Genomic DNA, 5219 nt, shown 5'->3' with positions numbered 1-5219 from the left:
GTTTCAATCTGCCTACCTCTGGGTAATGGGCCCAGCATGCTTCCATTGCAGTACTCTGCTGCACATGTAAGTGCAAGAGATCCTGAAGCACTCACACATCATGGGAAAGTACCAATGTGTTTCTTCGTTGGTTGATTTAAGAAACATCTTACAAAAACTCTCCAGATTATTGACTTTTTAAAGTTATTCTAGGAAACGTTCTAGATGAATGCTTATTAGCCTTTGTCAGTATGTACTTTTTGCAAAGTGTCTCTGTGGCGCAATCGGTTAGTGTGTTTGGCTACTAACCAAAAGGTTGGTGGTTCAATCCCACCCAGGGACGTAATTGACCTTGTTATCAGATTTTGGTGATCTTCAAGTAGACAAGTTAACATTTCAAACCCCCTCTTATGGTGTAGGGTACCTGGCCTTCTCTGATGTAATCAGAGTTAGATTTGATTAAGTGATTTTATAAAAAACAGCTAGGAAGCACAATTTAGCAGTGGGTTGCAGACAAAAAAAATATGCTGGCAGAAAAATCCAATTGAGTGATTAAACAGCTCTTCATTTTCTGGCTTTATTTTTATGCTAACAAATTTGTTCTCTGAAAAGGGTCCACAAAGCCAAGTCTCTGATGAACACCTTTGTAAGGATGGTTTTTCACCTATTACTAAATTAAACTTGCTTCATTGGAAAGGCAGCAAGATGCATCCTCATTTCAATGTCTACTGAAATAATACAGGTTGACACCAGGAAACATTAACGCCAATGCTTCCTTGCTGCTTTCTCATGTGGAAGTCTGTTTAATGTGAAAACAAGGTGATATCTAATTAGCACACAGGTAAGGAATTAAGAAAATCTTTATTTAAGGGTGAAGATGTTTCTCACAAAATCGTTGCCCCAATGCATCATTGAAATTCAAGCTGGAAAGATGATTTTTATATATCACTTGTACATTTTGTATTGCTCTTCTGGTGACAATGTAGTTTGTTTTTGTCAATTATCATTTTAATAATAGGGTAAAGAAAATTAAGTGGATTTTTGAAAGAAAACAATACTGTCAATATACTATTAAAACAAATTAAAATGGTAAAAGTTATTGTACTTTAAGTAAACATAAAAGAGCTAACATATCAATCCCAGTTTTGGATTACTTTAATTAACAAAAAAAATGCATATAGCAGAGGATAGTTTCAATCTGCCTACCTCTGGGTAATAGGCCCAGCATGCTTACATTGCAGTACTCTGCTGCACATGTAAGTGCAAGAGATCCTGAAGCACTCACTCATCATGGGAAAGTACCAATGTGTTTCTTCGTTGGTTGATTTAAGAAAATTCTTACAAAAACTCTCCAGATTATTGACTTTTTAAAGTTTTTCTAGGAAACGTTCTAGATGAATGCTTATTAGCCTTTGTCAGTGTGGACTTTTCGCAAAGTGTCTCTGTGGCGCAATCGGTTAATGTGTTCGGCTATTAACCAAAAGGTTGGTGTTTCAATCCCACCCAGGGACGTAATTGACCTTGTTATCAGATTTTGGTGATCTTTAAGAAGACAAGTCAAAATTTCAAACCCCCTCTTATGGTGTAGGGTACCTGACCTTCTCTGATGTAATCAGAGTTAGATTTGATTAAGTGATTTTATAAAAAAACAGATAGGAAGTACAATTTAGCAGTGGGTTGCAGAGAAAAAGAAAAATGCTGGCAGAAAAATCCTATTGAGTGATTAAACAGCTCTTCATTTTCTGGCTTTATGTTTATGCTAACAAATTTGTTCTCTGAAAAGTGTCCACAAAGCCAAGTCTCTGATTAACACCTTTGTAGGGATGGTTTTTCACCTATTACTAAATTAAACTTGCTTCATTGGAAAGGCAGCAAGATGCATCCTCATTTCAATGTCTACTGAAATAATACAGGTTGACACCAGGAAACATTAACACCACTGCATCCTTGCTGCTTTCTCATGTGGAAGTCTGTTTAATGTGAAAACAAGGTGATATCTAATTAGCACACAGGTAAGGAATTAAGAAAATCTTTATTTAAGGGTGAAGATGTTTCTCACAAAATCGTTGCCCCAATGCATCATTGAAATTCAAGCTGGAAAGATGATTTTAATATATCACTTGTACATTTTGTATTGCTCTTCTGGTGACAATGTAGTTTGTTTTTGTCAATTACCATTTTAATAATAGGGTAAAGAAAATTAAGTGGATTTTTGAAAGAAAACAATACTGTCAATATACTATTAAAACAAATTAAAATGGTAAAAGTTATTGTACTTTAAGTAAAAATAAAAGAGCAAAAATATCAATCCCAGTATTGGATTACTTTAATTAACAAAAAAAAATGCATATAGCAGAGGATAGTTTCAATCTGCCTACCTCTGGGTTATGGGCCCAGCATGCTTCCATTGCAGTACTCTGCTGCACATGTAAGTGCAAGAGATCCTGAAGCACTCACTCATCATGGGAAAGTACCAATGTGTTTCTTCGTTGGTTGATTTAAGAAACATCTTACAAAAACTCTCCAGATTATTGACTTTTTAAAGTTTTTCTAGGAAACGTTCTAGATGAATGCTTATTAGCCTTTGTCAGTGTGCACTTTTGCAAAGTGTCTCTGTTGCGCAATCAGTTAGTGTGTTTGGCTACTAACCAAAAGGTTGGTGGTTTAATCCCACCCAGGGATGTAATTGACCTTGTGATCAGGTTTTGGTGATCTTTAAGTAGACAAGTCAAAATTTCAAACCCCCTCTTATGATGTAGGGTACCTGGCCTTCTCTGATGTAACCAGAGTTAGATTTGATTAAGTGATTTTATAAAAAACAGCTAGGCAGCACAATTTAGCAGTGGGTTGCAGAGAAAAAAAAATATGCTGACAGAAAAATCCAATTGAGTGATTAAACAGCTCTTCATTTTCTGGCTTTATTTTTATGCTAACAAATTTGTTCTCTGAAAAATGTCCACAAAGCCAAGTCTCTGATGAACACCTTTGTAGGGATGGTTTTTCACCTATTACTAAATTAAACTTGCTTCATTGGAAAGGCAGCAAAATGCATCCTCATTTCAATGTCTACTGAAATAATACGGGTTGACACTAGGAAACATTAACGCCAATGCATCCTTGCTGCTTTCTCATGTGGAAGTCTGTTTAATGTGAAAACAAGGTGATATCTAATTAGCACACAGGTAAGGAATTAAGAAAATCTTTATTTAAGGGTGAAGATGTTTCTCACAAAATCGTTGCCCCAATGCATCATTGAAATTCAAGCTGGAAAGATGATTTTAATATATCACTTGTACATTTTGTATTGCTCTTCTGGTGACAATGTAGTTTGTTTTTGTCAATTACCATTTTAATAATAGGGTAAAGAAATTAAGTGGATTTTTGAAAGAAAACAATACTGTCAATATTCTATTAAAACAAATTAAAATGGTATAAGTTATTGTACTTTAAGTAAACATAAAAGAGCTAACATCAATCCCAGTTTTGGATTACTTTAACAAAAAAAATGCATATAGCAGAGGATAGTTTCAATCTGCCTACCTCTGGGTAATGGGCCCAGCATGCTTCCATTGCAGTACTCTGCTGCACATGTAAGTGCAAGAGATCCTGAAGCACTCACACATCATGGGAAAGTACCAATGTGTTTCTTCATTGGTTGATTTAAGAAACATCTTACAAAAACTCTCCAGATTATTGACTTTTTAAAGTTATTCTAGGAAACGTTCTAGATGAATGCTTATTAGCCTTTGTCAGTATGAACTTTTTGCAAAGTGTATCTGTGGCGCAATCGGTTAGTGTGTTCAGCTACTAACCAAAAGGTTGGTGGTTCAATCCCACCCAGGGATGTAATTGACTTTGTTATCAGATTTTGGTTATCTTCAAGTAGACAAGTTAACATTTCAAACACCCTCTTATGGTGTAGGGTACCTGGCCTTCTCTGATGTAATCAGAGTTAGATTTGATTAAGTAATTTTATAAAAAACAGCTAGGAAGCACAATTTAGCAGTGGGTTGCAGACAAAAAAATATGCTGGCAGAAAAATCCAATTGAGTGATTAAACAGCTCTTCATTTTCTGGCTTTATTTTTATGCTAACAAATTTGTTCTCTGAAAAGTGTCAACAAAGCCAAGTCTCTGATGAACACCTTTGTAAGGATGGTTTTTCACCTATTGCTAAATTAAACTTGCTTCATTGGAAAGGCAGCAAGATGCATCCCCATTTCAATGTCTACTGAAATACTACAGGTTGACACCAGGAAACCTTAACGCCAATGCATCCTTGCTGCTTTCTCATGTGGAAGTCTGTTTAATGTGAAAACAAGGTGATATCTAATTAGCACACAGGTAAGGAATTAAGAAAATCTTTATTTAAGGGTGAAGATGTTTCTCACAAAATCGTTGCCCCAATGCATCATTGAAATTCAAGCTGGAAAGATGATTTTAATATATCACTTGTACATTTTGTATTGCTCTTCTGGTGACAATGTAGTTTGTTTTTGTCAATTACCATTTTAATAATAGGGTAAAGAAAATTAAGTGGATTTTTGAAAGAAAACAATACTGTCAATATACTATTAAAACAAATTAAAATGGTAAAAGTTATTGTACTTTAAGTAAACATAAAAGAGCTAACATATCAATCCCAGTTTTGGATTACTTTAATTAACAAAAAAAATGCATATAGCAGAGGATAGTTTCAATCTGCCTACCTCTGGGTAATGGGCCCAGCATGCTTCCATTGCAGTACTCTGCTGCACATGTAAGTGCAAGAGATCCTGAAGCACTCACACATCATGGGAAAGTACCAATGTGTTTCTTCGTTGGTTGATTTAAGAAACATCTTACAAAAACTCTCCAGATTATGACTTTTTAAAGTTATTCTAGGAAACGTTCTAGATGAATGCTTATTAGCCTTTGTCAGTATGTAATTTTTGCAAAGTGTCTCTGTGGCGCAATCGGTTAGTGTGTTCGGCTACTAACCAAAAAGTTGGTGGTTCAATCCCACCCAGGGACGTAATTGACCTTGTTATCAGATTTTGGTGATCTTCAAGTAGACAAGTTAACATTTCAAACCCCCTCTTATGGTGTAGGGTACCTGGCCTTCTCTGATGTAGTTAGATTTGATTAAGTGATTTTATAAAAAACAGCTAGGAAGCACAATTTAGCAGTGGGTTGCAGACAAAAAAAATATGCTGGCAGAAAAATCCAATTGAGTGATTAAACAGCTCTTCATTTTCTGGC

At 35.4% G+C, this 5219-nt stretch overlaps 2 non-coding genes across 2 annotated transcripts; both read left to right on the top strand.

The window, feature by feature from the left end:
* Positions 1–248: 248 nt before the first annotated feature.
* Positions 249–322, top strand: TRNAS-ACU (transfer RNA serine (anticodon ACU)). Its single transcript has one exon. It is a non-coding gene; the product is annotated as a tRNA-Ser (tRNA).
* A 4596-nt stretch (positions 323–4918) lies between these two features.
* On the top strand, positions 4919–4992 carry TRNAS-ACU (transfer RNA serine (anticodon ACU)). Its single transcript has one exon. It is a non-coding gene; the product is annotated as a tRNA-Ser (tRNA).
* The last annotated feature ends 227 nt before the right edge of the window (positions 4993–5219 follow it).

Source organism: Pseudophryne corroboree, unplaced genomic scaffold (genome assembly GCF_028390025.1).
Source record: "Pseudophryne corroboree isolate aPseCor3 unplaced genomic scaffold, aPseCor3.hap2 scaffold_436, whole genome shotgun sequence".
Classification (NCBI taxonomy): domain Eukaryota; kingdom Metazoa; phylum Chordata; class Amphibia; order Anura; family Myobatrachidae; genus Pseudophryne; species Pseudophryne corroboree.
The sequence above is the reverse complement of the archived record's forward strand: the minus strand, read 5'-3'. Positions and strand labels throughout refer to the sequence as shown.